This window comes from Homalodisca vitripennis, chromosome 1 (genome assembly GCF_021130785.1).
Source record: "Homalodisca vitripennis isolate AUS2020 chromosome 1, UT_GWSS_2.1, whole genome shotgun sequence".
NCBI lineage: Eukaryota > Metazoa > Arthropoda > Insecta > Hemiptera > Cicadellidae > Homalodisca > Homalodisca vitripennis.
In genome coordinates, this window is record NC_060207.1 from 95308467 (window position 1) to 95325000 (window position 16534).

General features: G+C 32.4%; 1 protein-coding gene across 1 annotated transcript in view; it reads right to left on the bottom strand.

Moving 5' to 3' along the window:
• Window positions 1-13833: 13833 nt before the first annotated feature.
• The window catches only part of LOC124367045 (zinc finger protein 708-like), a 15128-nt gene continuing 12427 nt past the window's right edge, over window positions 13834-16534 (bottom strand). The window contains exon 3 of the mRNA XM_046823716.1: window positions 13834-16534. This exon is cut by the window's right edge and continues 2325 nt beyond it. The gene's annotated coding sequence lies outside the window, so the exon portion shown is untranslated.

Consider the following 16534-nt stretch of genomic DNA (forward strand, 5'->3'; position numbering starts at 1 on the left):
ACATGTGGACGAACTTCAGGTAAAAGAAGGGATAAAGAGGACCCCTTGGTGGAATGAAAGAATTGCTGAAGCAGTTAAAAACAAAAATAGAGCTTGGTGAGAATGGTTTAAGGATAGGTCAAAATGAAAAAGAGGGATAAATGGAAGAGACTTGCAAGGGCATCAGCAAAGATGATGAAGGAGGCAAAGGAGAGGACATGGAAGGATTTTGAAGAAAAACTGAAATCAAACTTCAAAGGAAATAAGAAGATTTTTTATGGGGTGATAAGGAACAAGACGAAACCTAAAGAAATGTTGACTAAGGTGGAGGATGTTTCAGGGGAAATCAAATGGGAGGAGAAAGAGGTTTTGAAGACGTGGAAAGAGTATTTTAAGGAACTACTGGAAGGAACAGAAAATGAAGAGGAAAGAAGAGATATGACAGAGGAGACAGAAGAAGAAGAGGATTTTAGTATGTGCGAATTGGAAAAAAGCAGTTAAAGAGATGAAAGAGGGGAAATCTGCGGGAATAGACGAGCTGACGGCTGAGATGATAAAGGCGGCGGGCCCATTGGGAATTCAATGGTTGTACAGAGTGATGAGAGTGATTTGGAAGGAAAAGAAGATACCAGAAGACTGGAAAAATGGGAATAATAGTGCCGATTTTTAAGAAAGGCAATAAGCAAAAAATGCGAGAATTACAGGGGAATAACTTTGTTGTGCCATACACAAAAAATTTATGAAAAAATACTGTTGCAGAAAAAATTAGGACCAGTACTGGAAAGAAACAGGAAGAGAGGAGCAATGTGGTTTTAGGAAAGGTAGGTCAACGGTGGATGCTATTTTTGTGATGAGACAAGTGTTAGAAAAGAGGTGGGAATACGGAAAAGATACAATGGTAGCGTTTATAGACCTACAGAAGGCATATGATAAGGTACTGAGAGAAAGGATATGGGAGAGTATGAGAAAGAGAGGATTGCGTGAGGGAATAGTAGAAAGAATAAAGAAACCTGTACGGCATAATGTAAAAACAGGGTAAGAATTGAAGAAAAATATACAGATACTTTTAAAACAGAGAGAGGAGTAAGGCAGGGAAGCATATTGTCACCTTTCCTTTTCAATATTATAATGGATGAAATTATTCTAGAAGTACAAGGAAACAGAGGAGCAGAAGAACTTAAGACAATAGCATATGCGGATGACATAATGATATGGGAAAATAGGGAAGAAGAGTTAGAACGAGAGTTAAACAAATGGGCAAAAGTGGCGAAGAAATATGGTTTAGAGATGAACATACAAAAATGTAAAGTAATGAAAGTAGAGAGAAGGGATGGAAATAACAAAGACGTGTTAGTTGAAGGAAAAAGACTTGAAAAGGTGAAGGAATTCTGTTATTTAGGAAGTATCATAACAGATAGGGGCACAATAAGAGAAGAGATAGGAAACAGAATATGGAAGAGTGGAAAGTTTTTCAATATGGTAAAGAAGATTGTGTGGAGTTGGAACATTGGGAAAGAATCAAAAGTATTGATGTATAAAATCTTATTTCCAAACCAATTTTATTATATGGAGCAGAGACGTGGACGTGGACTAAAAATGATTTAAGCAGATTGCAAGCTGCAGAAATGAGATTTTTAAGAGGGATAGAGAAGACTACAAGAAGAGATAGAATAAGGAACGAAAATAACTAGAGAAAGATTGAAGGTAGTTTCACTGCAAGAGACAATGGAAGGAAGAAGAATACAGTGGATGGGGCATGTGAAGAGGATGGGAGATAATAGAATGCCTAGAATAGCACTGGAGAAGGAGGAAGAAGACCAAGAGGAAGACCGAGAGGAAGATGGGAGGACCAAGTGTGGAAAGACATAGAGAGAAGGGGACTACAGAAAAATACAGGTGGATGAAGAGGAGACCTGGAACGATAGACTAAAGTGGAGGAGGCTGTGTACGACGACCCGTGAGAACGGAAACGTCTGACGATGATGATGATGATGGAAAGCTGGTGAAGGTACAAATAATTATTGAAGGTGATTTCATGTAGGCCTACATTACAAAATGAAAATTTTTAAATCTGGGGTACTTGTTCAGTTATTAATATTTTATGAATTATAAATCGATAGTTTAAAAATTAATAAAATAGTTTGACAATAATTTGAAATATATCTTGTGTTGTTAAACGACCATATATTGAAAAAAAGGAAATTCTAATTACAGTTATCGTCGTCGCAGATTTAGTGAAGGGAGGGTAATGGATAAAATGTTCCTGTGAATATAGAGAAATTTTGTGTGAAGATGTGAGCCAGTTCTTGTTTATGGAATATCAATTTTAGTTCAATTACAAAATATATGTAGTAATGCAATGTCAAACATATTTAATGTGTCTTATGAAAGTTTTTTTTTTGTATAACAAACCACTCAATAGCAAGTACGATTCTTCTAAAACACTAAATTTTAAGAGGAAACAAAACCTTTTTCATGATAAACAAACGTAGCCTATTATATATTTCAAGTCTTCAATTACAATAACAACCCAAGATGTCAGTAAAATTATGAATTTAGCTCATGTGCGCTATTTTGTGAAGCCTTTCAAAGCAAAGTGATTATATAAAAGGTTTAGATTTATATGCTAGGTTGAAAGGCAAGACAAGATTAATACGTGTAAATTTTTTTATTTTTGCTCGTTTAATATTTTAAAAGTATTTGATAAGACAATTGGTAAGTCTTTGAGCAACATTTCATATAGCAAAAAAAGTTAAGATTTAGCCGACTCTTCATATTTTATTATTTAGGGGAAAGAAGTTTATACAATTTTATGTATTGCAACATATTAAACTAAGAGAATCTCTTGATAGATTTGATACCACACACAAATTTTAAAAAATGTAGCAAATAATATTTATTTGTTTTATTAATGAATTTTTATGTTAAATGTGTACTAAGTGATCGAGGAGAAAAAAATTTTAAACTGCATATGAGTTGTCTTATGATCTGCAAGACTGAAACATTACCAACCACTTTATGTAAAAATATGCACATATACATCACATGTCTTATATATCCTTATCTGATGGATTTTTTATTAGGAATGGTAGTTAATAAATAGAATCTTTCCTTGTTCAATACTCACAATTGGTAGAAGTTTCAAGAAATATTTTTATGCAAAAACAGATTCAAACATTCCCTTAAAAATACTAATAAGGGCCATTGACTCATTTAAGTCATCTCTTTAGGAAGCAGCTGGGAAATCAACAGCCGATGTTCTAAATAAACAGTATACAGGTTGTAACAAAAAGGTTGGGCTGGCAATGCATTTTCAGATTTTATATGTGATTTTAAGCTAAAAATGAAGAATAACTTTTTACCACTTCGTTTAGCGCTATTTCTTATTAACAAATTACCTCTAAAACTAGTAAAGCTAAAGAAACCAAATTTGGCACATTAGTTTGAATAGGTAAGAGAAAAATAATAAACAAATAATTGTATTATTTTCTGTAATATAAAAAAACTGTGTCTGTTGAAAGTTTTTAAAGTCAAATATAAAATAACCAGTAGAGTTAAAAAAATGTACTAGACATCAGATATTTGGAGAATTTTATTGAAATTCCAACGGTACTAGTTTCAACGAAATCTGCCATGCCATAAGTGAGCACAACCACTTTAAAGGTATACTTGCACAAGCCAGAAGAAGTAAAACATTTTGCCTTCTGATAGGCATCAGTTATAAAAAATTTACAAGGTACCACTATTTAGTTAGTGTTAATATGTCCACTGAAGGAGTTACACAAGAAAATATTGAGAAATAACGACAAAATCAATATCGAGTACATGAACACTTTTCTAAAGAACAGTGGATCCTGTAAGAAGGATAACATCAATACAGCGACTGAATAGGAAGTCCTGGGTCGAATTCTTTCAACATGATAGTATATAGGGATATTTATCATTTCAGCATTCTCACAAAGTATACAAGCTTAAACTTTTAAGTAATAAATAGGATTAACATAAAACTCATAATTTCGGTTTTTATTAAAATTGCTGTTAGCATAACCTTTGGTTATTTTGATTTTGAGAACCACATATTGTATGGCTCATGTGAACTTTTTCTTCTTAGACATGGTTAAGGAATCGAGCATGATTTAGAAATAAACAACGCCATGTGAATGTGTGTATGATACAGTCAAAATATGTGAGCTATTTTAGAGCTATTTCATTGTTAGATAATTAGGTTAGTGATATTAGGCCTATATACTAAATAGACCAATACCAATTAATGAAATTCATATTCTCTTGTTATTTGAATTTCTAGACATCTTCAAACATCATTTGTATTGAAAACTCTTGGAGCAATTGGAAAAACTCATAAATACTACTAAATGTAAAAAATACAGTACATTTCCAATTTATTTACTTTTTGGACGAGGCCTCTCGTGGAGTCGCCTGATGATGAAACCTTTGGTTTCAAAAGGCCTCGTCCAAAAAGTAAATAAATTGGAAATGTACTGTATTCTTTACATTTAGTAGTATCTATTTGTATGTCGAACAGGACGTAAGATTCTTAAATCTGCTTAAAGTGTTTTGAATGACAGTTGTACAGTATGTATATCTACAATAGGTGAAGAGTTTGCCACACTACATGTCACGTAATAAGCTTCAGCTCAGATCTATAGCTCAATTTGTTCTATATAGAGGTGTCCTGCTTGGACCCGTAAGGCCCCTTCTTGCTGGTGGTGAATTTTCATCATAATATTAAAAAAGTAAAAGAAATTCCATGTAAAAAGTTCTGTACTATGTATTAATAAGAGCTGACAGTTTAAAATTTTTTACCAAAACTTACTTTTAAGCGTAGCGAGTGAACCAATAATGAACCTAATCACATTGATTTGTTGGTTTTGTTAGTACCCACAACTTGATCCATTTAATCTTTGCTGTATCTCTAATAGTTTAGTTTCAGTGTGCATACAATTTGGGAACATACAGTACTATATAACGGGGAAAATTTAATTCATGGTTTTAAAAATAAAAAATATATCAATTCCACCAGTCGTATTTCACATACCTACTGTACAAATTTCACATTTTTATCTTCAGCAGTTTTCTATTGGGCCTGGTTTTAAAATGGCCCAAGTCCAAAATTACAAATGTCCACAATTTTTCGTGAAGTGACAACACTTTTTATTGTTCTCTTCTGCCATAAGGATTGAAGGATTGTGACTATCATAAAATTGTTTTGCTCAACCAAAAACCGATTATACCACCTTAACATTGTGGATATATGTTGTGGACATGTTATACCTTAACGTAGCTATAACAATTTAAACCCCTATAAGGGCAAAATACAAAAGATTATGTGATGGTCTTTTAAGTTTGAGGAGATATAATGTGTATTACAACAAATTTGGTATTAATCTATAGGATATGTAGTACAATAAATTTGGTATTAAGCTTAACAGTCATTAGGTGATACAAAAATTTGAACCTATGCATGAAAAGTTTTAATTAAATTTATTCTAAACATAAGCCTAAAACTGTAATAGAGTTTGGGTTAGGTGTTACTATAGTAAAAAGTTTTACATAAACAAGATATTAAGGTAACTAAAATTTTTTTATCAAAAAAGAATAAAATAGCCTAATTAGATTTCTTTATAACAGCCTATACACTCTAAATTCATTTTAATTACTAGAAGTAATTTTTTTTTAATCATCTTTTTGTTAATACCCAACGAGATTCCCTCAACAAAGCAGGGATGAATTGAGTTAGCTATAAATTTGAATGTTAAGTTAATTAAAATATATACATAATTAAATTAGCATAAAGTAAAATACCCAGGCAAGTAGTTATGTTTAAAATTAAATATTTAATCAGCCTTTGTACAATATAAACCTTTTGGAAATTAAACAAACTAGACTGCCGTAGCCTAGCAGCAAAATCAAGTTTATTTAAACCACTAAATATAATAATTACTTGTTAATTAAACAAATGTTTTGGCCTTTGTGTTTCCTGAAGATGAAAGAAGCACTTTTTTCTGTTTCATGATATGAGAAACAAAAACACTCTTTACACCTCCTTTTGAATAGCATTTTAAATGTTTTAGTAAGATAAAATATTGCATTTATTGTAGTTTTTTAGTCACAATGCAGTTAAATTTTATACTACTTAGGGGGACATTTGTCTTACTTTTTGTAGCAAAAATTATTATCAATGGATATTTTAAAATTAAAGTAATAAATAAAGATGAAAATTTGAACAATTGAAATATAAACTTTAAAGTTCATTAGTCAACAACAACTCTAAAATCTACTCATTTATGTGGAGCTTTCGTAATAGTTTATTAACAGCTAACGTCAGTCAATCAGAAACGAGGTACTGTGACTATAACTCCTTAGGTAACGGTTACTATGGATGCGAATTCTGACGAAAATCTGTTCTGACGAGTACGTCCGAAACCCTTGTCAGAACAAGGCGGTTACAGTGTGCGCGTTTTCAGATTTTCTGATAGTCAGTACGTATCAAAGTTGCCCAGCTAAATGGATAAACTCGATGAACAATATTTTCTTGAAAGGCCGTTATTAAAAATAATGTTGTTGAATAGGGTAAAAACAGAATATGTTAACCCGATATTTGGTAGTATGTATGTAACAATGTATTTAATTGGTAAAATAAAAATTATTTATTTATTATAACAAAACAATCTCATAAAAAAAAAAACCAAATTAGATTCATTCATAAAATTATTGAAAATCTGATTGACATAACAATTAACCCTAGAAATAAAACAACCTTTGCTTAATAAAAAAATTAATTTTCCTTAAAAAAAAAAATAGTTTTACTGAAAACCCACATTCTCCCTAAATTGTGCTGAAATAACAATTAACCCTAGAAATAAAACAACCTTTGCTTGATAAAAAGAATAATTTTCCTTAAAAAAAAAAAAAAAAAAAAAAAAAAATAGTTTTACTGAAAACCCACATTCTCCCTAAATTGTGCTGAGTTCTGCTGCAACCATATTCTGATTCTTCTGAGCAAGATCTCTGTTGTGGTAATTTTTATCTCTCATGTCCCACAAACACCTGTTCTCGTACACAAGACCGATTAATTCATCAATATCCATGGTTAATTTAATTTAATAACTCTAAAATTCGACGCACAGGATGAAATAAGTTGCTGGCCGCACAAAAAAATCAAACATGTTTGATCGATCAAATCGTTCTGATGACTTCGTGTCTTTTCTGACGCAAAAATCGCTGCCACTGTAAACAGTATCATTAGAAAACAGGCTTTTGTTTGTTCGGACGACTTCGTACGAACTCGTCAGAACAGATTTTCGTCAGAATTCGCATCCATAGTAACCGTTACCTTACCCAAAATTGGTACAGATAAATCAATACATACAACCTATTTTATATGCTAGCCTACTATACTTATCAAAACAATAAATTGAATAACAACACAATAAAAGCTATAGTTATTATAAATACATTGTAGCAAGTTATTGGTTTTGGTTAAAGGGAGATGTGTAAAAGACTTCCTGAGAAGAGACATTTTCACTGTTTAAATTCTCAACTAGGGATTTCATAATACCATCTTATTTCTCTATCATCAGTACTACTTTCTTGTATACAATATAAAATGACAATCAGTGATCTACAGAGCAGCACTGACTGGTTGTCTCATTCTGCAGTCAGTATTACAATTAGTTTACCACAATATCTACTACACTTTGCCTTCGTCACAGATCGATAAAAACCATCATATTTAGTTTGAAGCGCTAAGAACAATGTTGGTGAAAACATCTCACAAGCATTTTAAGGGTTAAAATTGATGAATGAATTATTTTGTAAATGTCAGCTATTTAGTTATTATGAATGTAATAAGCAGAGTCCCAGTACCTAAAGTAAAGTTTGAAATTCCTCGAAAAATTATCCAGCAACAAATATACATTACATCACCAAAGCTTTAAGACCAACAATTCAATACATAAGAATAATGAAATATGTCTTATTTAACAAAGAAATAATTAGATACTACAGAAACAAACCACCATCACTGACTTACCTTGGTCCATGAGAAGCCATATAAGAGGTCAAATAAAACCAAAATTGAGGTGTGTAAAGAGCATCTTTTGTTTTACATTGTTATTGTTTGTACAATGTTAATAACGATTAAGTGACAATATAAGATAATAATAAGATATGTTATTGTTTAAGTGATTCAAAAGTTATGACTAACAACTAGAATACTATACAAGCAAAATTTCATTTGTAACATTGTACTAACTGTATATTTTAAATATGATATGACAAAAACTAATGATAAACAATAATCTTTCAAAAGGATGATCAACCGAGTTGATAATAAATTAACAATTATATAATTATTTATAACTGATATTTTGTCTATACATGGCACTTGCAATTATATATTAGGTTAGACGTATACTAGTCATATAAGTAAAATGTATATTTATAAAAACAAGATTGAACTATTCTCAAAATGATGCTAACAAAAATGTTTGTGGTCTTCGAATACTATAGTGATAAAAGAAACACAAGCAAATATGAATAAATCTTTTAAAAGTCCAATTAGAATGTAGAACACCAGAAGTTAACTGCAAATCAGTAGTATAACTAAGGGGGATGAGGGGTATAGAACACCTCTTAAAAGCCCTAAAAATAATAATTGCATAACAGCTATTAAACTGGTTTTAAATACAGTGATAAAAAGTTTAAATTTTAACTAAGCTATTATAATTTATTCAAATTTAGATTGATTTAGAATCACTCCATGGCCCCTGGAGTGTGTTGTGTTTTTCAATCAGATTCATACCCCCTCCCCCTCAAGCTAACTCCTAGTTACGCCACTGCTGTAAATAGTTTTATTATTTATTATTATTAATATTGCTTTATTTTAATTTCTAGTAAATTGATACCAAAATATTTATATGTGTATTGAAAATATTTAATGCTTTCAAATCATACATTGTTTTATGAAATTAGCTCAACAAAATTTAGATGATTATATTAAAATTTTGGGGAAAATGTTCACATTTATGTACACATAATTAAAACATACTCCAAGTGTAGCTTTGGAAAAAAACCTTGTTGAGCATATGATGAGGATGAAGCCATCCTTTATGTTGACAAGAAAGACACATGAGAGAAGAAGGATGGCTGATTGAGAATTCTGGAAGGGATAGGATGGGAAGCAAAGCATATTAATAGGGATTTGTAATAAGTAGGCTTAGTGATGCTGGAAATTACTATGGACGATTGTGTAAATAATTTATACAATTTAAATTATGTTCTTTATAAAAATATCTCTTTTGTTATAGTTAACAAAAGATATATTTCATGTGTAGTTGTCACTTCAAAATTTTACATTGAAAGATACATTATGTTTTGAAGGTTAATTTGAACAATATGACTGTATGAATTGGTTAATATAGATGTTATGATACTAAAAAACAATTATCTTGAAATATTAAAGTTATAAATATTTATTGTATAAGCATATGAGTGGTTTCAAAAATATGGACTTAGTTTGATGGCAATCAGTCGAGAAGTTGAGTTTGTTGTTATATTTGGTTGTAATTATTCAATATTAACATATATTTTTCAACACCACACAGCATCCAACTAAAATATGAACTGCAAGAACTACAGTTCTAAATAAACTGAGAATTTTAAAGGCTTTTAAAAATGCTGTAAGATGACAATTTTGAAACCTTCACACGAGATGTCATAAAATGTTTAAAACATTTGTCTGAAATTGTTTATGATTTCTAAAACCCTGTAAGTTTTTATTTATATTGTTTAATAGTCGGATTTATTTTACATAAATGGAAAAGGCATCCATGTAACTTTTCATTCGTTGACACCGGTTATTCCATTGACCCTTTCCGGGGGTCGACTAATACCTAATACCACCATTTCATTTGAATTGTACACCTAATTTTACAGATAGGCCAAGCGTTCTGAGTGCGGCCAGACTGTACTAGCCATCCTATCCGCTGTCATAGTGTGATTGATTTAAAAGAACTAAACTACTGGAACACCCTTTATTTCAATACAACTTTACTTGTAATGAAAAGAACCTATTATTATTAATATTTTTTCATCTTTGTTCTAAGCAAAAGCCCGATGTTCTTAAAAAAGACACTTCCCCGCCCACCCATCAGGCAGCACTGGGCCACACGCATAGATCGCTTAGCCTATCTGTAATAATAGTAAAGCGTAAAGTAAATAGTAAAGCTGTTTTATTACTTTAAACAATTTATGACAGTATTTAAATAAATCTAAATCAGTTACATCCAATCATTCTTCAATAAAAATAGAAAAAAATGAAATGTGGATTTTTAATTTAAATTTTTAAATTAAAATTTGGAAAAATTAAAAAAGTTCACAGTTAAAATTTGATAAAACAAATGAAAGTTTGAAGTTTTATGTTATCTTTTTAACAACTGCCATTCCTTTGTTTTTTGAGGAATTGGACAACAAAAATAAATCCTTTTTTAACTAAATATTTTAATGGTAATGAGATGAAAAGTGGTTGTTTTTCTCATACTAGAGGATAAAAATATCCATAAGCTTCACCCAGGCTCTCATAACCGCTCTGCTTAAAACTTATTTTTGCTTCGCAGTAATACAGTATTAGCAAAAATAAACAGTACAAAATGGTAATATTTTATTATGGTGAAAACAGTAACATTACATATAGATTTTACCAATAAATACAAGTCAAAGGAAGCAAAATCGGTTAAAGTTGGGTATTAACATGTTCAATATGACCCCTGTTCAGTTTGAAGCAACACTTGTACTGTTCTTGTAGGTTTTGCATAATTTTTATGAATAGGGGTTGTTCCATTCTCCGAATACACATGGTTATTTTTTCTTTGAGTTGAACGATGGTAAATGATGGGTCATTGAGAGAAAATGTTTTCTTTCAACATTCCCCAGACGTAGGCGTCCGGTGTTTTAAGATCGGGGGAGTGTGCTGGGTAAGGAAAGTTTGTTCTAAGGGAGATAAGACGGTTGCCAAAGGTTTGTTGGAGGAAAGCAATGTTGTTAACGGCAGTGTGACTGACTGAATTTAACGGCAGGTTTCGTGCACGACAAAATCTCCTAAGATCTCTCACAAAACTAGCAAGAATGGCCCTAAATCGATACTGATTTACAGTAAGAGTCTCTCCACTTCAAAAAAGTATGGTCCCACTATACCCCCCCCCCCCCCCCAGACACAGCGCACCAAATGGTTACACACTTACTATGCTGTGGCCTCTCTACAACAATATCAGGACGTTCAAATTCAAGGAAACGTGTTGCCTGTTTGTTTATGAACCATTAAGGTGCACATGACATTCATCTGTAAACCAAACATCACTCAAAAACTCAGGTTCTTCATAGCATATTGCTAACATTGAAGCATAGCACTGAACTCTGGCTAGTTTGTTTCTACAGTTTAAAGGTTGTCCAGTTTGTATCCTGTAGGGAAAACCACCAATGTTTTTGAACATTCTTCGCATTGACGTATTGCTAATATTCAGTTTAAGAGAAGCTTGGATTAGGCTTCTTTTCAGTGACTGTAACACTTGCTGCAACACTCTTCCGTGGTTTTCATTTGTACAAACAGTAGTTGGGTGACCTGAAAAGCCCTTTCCCTATGTCAAAACACTACCTGTTCTTCGAAATTTTTCAACAACAGTAAGAATCATAGCATTACTACGCTGGTTTTTGCAGAATTTTTCCTGAAAATGACTCATGTTGTTGTTGTGCAGTCTATGACAAGCTTGGCCCATCCCTATGAGCGAAAATGATGCTCCACGATAAAAATTTTCTGTAACGTTGTTAGCACCATGATAGCAAAAACTAACCTAAAATAAGAAAGAAGTAATGAACATGAAACCGTGGCAACAATCGACAATTGAATCAGCTGATCGAGAAGGCAACTAGAGCTGATTCAGTTTCAGTACCGTTTATTATGGCTAATACTATATTTCAGAGAACTCTGTCTGCAGAGTTACCAATGTTTATCCACAGCTTTGAATGAAAATTGATCTGGATATTGAAATGCGACGCACACACACGGCAGTACTGTACGGAACAGAGCGCTGTGACTCACTGAGTGACCTGATCGTATTCAATGCCTAATATGGGAAGGAGTAGGCTCGCCCCTCCCCTCCAATAACCGGTTCGAGCCGGTTGGTTACGCCGCAGCCGCCTACTAGTCGGCGGTTGGATACTTTTTTGACAGACCTCGTATCTATTGCATGGATTACTGCTTTCTCGATTATCACGAGCTCGCATGCGCATCTATTATGTATCTCGTTATTAAGACTCTGTGAAGAGGAGGAATTGGCACAGCATATTTCGCTAAACTGTCCTGCCATATCTAAAATTCGGAAAAGATTCCTAGGGACATATCTCCTCAGCCCCAAAGACATCAGAGAACAGGAGCATTCAAATCGGATCAGCTTCTGTAAGTCACAGATTCTGAGGATATAAATTTAAGTTATGGAGGCGCAAAGGTCCTTTTAGGACTAAGTGTGGGAACAATCATCTCTTGTCTTGGGAAAAAAATGTTACTGTGTCTTTGTTAAAACTTCCTTCAGCTATCTTGAAACCTCACATGATGTCAAAAATCATGTCAGAACAACCATTGTTGTGAATGGCTTTAGAAAATGACCCTAGACCCTCGATTAGCAGACTTACTAGAGACTAGAATGGTACAATCAGAATGAATGGGAGAGTGACTGCAAACAATATGTGTATGAAAGAATCTTTTATGGTGGAATGAATGGAAAATGTTAGCTTTCTACGTTTGACGAATCCTATACATTTCTTGTAAAAATGTTTTATAGATAAACGATTTATTATTATTATAAATGATTTATTATTTAAATTGAATCTATTATTCGTTTTGCTATAAAATTTCTTACTAACTTATATACAAACTTTTTTTAATTTTAAAAGATCACCATTTTTAATTTCTCAAGTATGTGAATGTTAATTTTAAATCCAGCTCACCTTCCGCTTAGTGCAGCATCTGAACTTTGACGCTGTTACAGGTTTGAGTTATGGAATCTGGAGTCATGTACATCTGAAGAGATAAAAACAATCAAGTCCGTGATGAAGCAGCTCAAAATACTCTTATTTCCGTTTTAGACATCAGAGACACTTAGACTACAAAATCTAGTGTAATCTAGGTTTTTTCTCATTGTCTCAGAGGTGCACAATTGTTCAAGGACATACAAAAAGTTTAGGTATAGTAGATTTTTTAACGCCAAAAAAAGTTTTAGAACGTTCAATAGTACTTTAGATAATTCTATACATAGCGAATTCCGGGTGCTATTATAGTGATGGTAATTATTGAGGGTAATGATAGCCAGAAGGAATGTAAGCCAGGGAAGTGCACAAGCCCCTATGAAAGTACCACATAAATCTTCAATGTAGGTATTTCACCTTAACGATAAAAAACCTTGTTTCATTTCAACTGGAACAAGGAAGTTAAAATGAAAAAAAAAAATCAACTTCACCTATACACCAATCGTACTGAAGAGGTTGACCCAGAAATAAAGTAAAAATATGAAAAACAAGTTTTGTCACCAAAAATAACCAAACTAATATTGAAGGAAAAACCTTCAACTTCACAAACTGGTTTTGAATCAACAGTCCCCCTACCAACTCTAGAGGTTGAATTGAAGGGAGTTGGATATTTAATTGTTCATTGTGGGGAAAGCAAGTCCTAAAACTGCCAGGGGCAACAAGTAAAGAATATTTGGAAGAAGGGAATATCACAGAAATATCTACAAAAAAACTAAACAACTCCTCAAAAAAGAGTGATTATTATCTCCCTATCTGTATGAAAGTAGTCAATGACTGGAGTAAACACCTCAAAATTTGATTAAAACAAAGGATCTAAATACAACACCAAAGACTGGCCTCTTGCAAAGAACACTATCATAAACATAAAGGTTGTCTTGCAGGCCAATTCCATATAACAAGATTGTGTGTTCTGTTCAACACTCTCATTTGGAAAGTCCTCAATTCAAGTTCAATCACCACATCAAGAAAGTTAATATTTTCCCAAGATGTTTGCAAAATAAATCAAGAAATGAGAAGTATGCAAGGTTTCAAAATTTAATTTAATGCTAGTTCAAATTATGATAATGCCCATGAAGTGTAGCCGTCAAAGAGGTTGAATGAAATGTTTCTGGAGAAAATCTTTCAGTAATCTACCCATAAAGAAGCTTTGGGAGTGCCAAACGATGACCTAACAGCCTAAGATACAACACTTTGTATCAGTACCATCGACCTTGTACTGTATTGACTTTCCCCCTATCCTCTTTGATAAGACCCTCACCCATGTGAATAGACGGAATAAGGCTTTAAAGGGGATCGGCCTTTCCTTTTTGTAAGAAAAAGAAAAAAGGAGTAGTATATGAAGGGACCATTTAGGGAAGCATGTCTTGATTTGAGTATAATTTTGTTGCCGGCACTTTGGAAGTGACTTTTTAAAATAATAATGAGTTGGAAAAGTGAAATATGAAGGATTATGTGGGTTTGTTATCAGAAAGATCTTGATCAAGAAAGTTTTACAAAAGCAGCCAGACAAAGAACATAAGAGGTGTTGATGAAAAGGAAGGTGACATTGGTAGTAACCAAAAAGATATTAGGGAGAGTAGATTGAAACAATTTTGAGAAACTCTGAAGACATAGTTTGTGTGTTGGAGTGAGAACAATGTTACCATACAAAGAATGAAACTAAACACAAAATATGTTTGGTTAACTACAAGCTATTACAATTAATTGCAACGATAGGTGTGCAGCAAGTGTTCCTTTTCAATTTCATGTTATTTATTAACTGACTTATTTAGAAACACCCTTCCACCACCAATCCTCCTCTCTCTTATTTCAATTTTAAATTTCTTAACTTAATTACCTCTAGTAATTTAGTTATAGTTGTGAAAAAGTACATTGCTGTCCCAAATTATTAAGTAACTAATATTCTTTTTTTAACAATATTAAATACAATCTTTATTAAACATCATATGCCATAATTTTATTGAATCTTTGTGTACAACTAATTGCAAAGGTAGGAGTATGCACACTATGTGTTGTGTAACATACTGCTAACATTCAATGCAAAATTTCGAGTCTATAACTTATTTCATTAATGACAGGCAATCATATGGAACATCTCCAGCAAATAATAGAGAAATTGTGTCAGTCTACTAAGTTATACACTTAAACAGCACTCAGCCAAATTCCATGGTTGGACATCCACCATGATAGAACTCATTCTTTATTTCTATGTAGAAATGAGGTTATATGCAAACTTAATTTGAGGTTATATGAAAGTCTACAGTATTGGTATCTTTCTCGAAATATCTTGCCACATGTTTCATTCATATTTTTTTCATTAAATTGGGTTACATATAGATGTTTACATAATAAATCTACACACCAAGTCACCATAAATTGGTGTATGTGTTTAGCTACATGTATCAATATATCACAAGTTAATATATTTTATGAATGTACTAAGTTTGTTTACAAATTTATTCATTCTGCTAAATTTTAGTTGCCATCATCATTACCCATTAAGACCAATGTAAATATATTGCTACTGCTCAGACAGAACTTGGTTTTCCTTATGTAGTAATGAAGCTTCATGCACAATTTCAAGTCTATAGATCAGTTCATTTATAAGATATTGTGAGGGCAGACAGACAAAAATTTAATTTTTCCAGGCCCTTGAGTGATATTATGGCTTTGCTAACGCTCAGTCTATTAATTAAATATATCTGAATTTATTTAAATTTAAAAATATAAATTTCAACTTTATAGCACAATTAATTTTTAAGTTATCACCCTGAGTTATAGGCTTTGCAAAGGTTTGATCAATTCCCACGGAGGAACATGGACTATAATAGAATTCTACCTTGTGTACACACAAATAGACCAATAAAACTGAGTATTCAAGGACCTGACAAAACATAACGAAAGTCTTGCTGACCAATCAAATAAAGTGCTTTCATTGCATGTGTTACTATATCTACGTTAAAATGTCAAATGACTGTGTTCAATTGGTTTAAAGATTTGTTTTTTTTTTTATTGTTGCAATTTTCTTGTTGCCATCATGGTTATATATAAGACCAATGTAAAAATGTTCACTAATGCTCACCAAATACCATGGAGTGACATGCACTATCATCGAATTTGATGTTACCTATATAGAAATGAAGCTTCCTGAAAAAATTCACAATAGACCAGTTTGTTTTTTTAAATATTGTGCGGACAGTCAGATCAGACACATAGAAATAAACTTTTTCCAGCCCCTCAAGTAACAGATTTCCTTAACCCTCAGCTGACTCTTGTTTATCCATTAAAGGGCAAGATGTACGGTCATAATGTAAAGAAGTGATTAGTAAAAGACTAGGATTATGAATGGAAACCGTTAAAATAAACAGTGAACGGTTATAGATTGAAAAAGAGTTTCCATCTATAAACATTCCATCATAGCCAAATTAGACATGGAATCGGATTAAGAGGGGTCAGA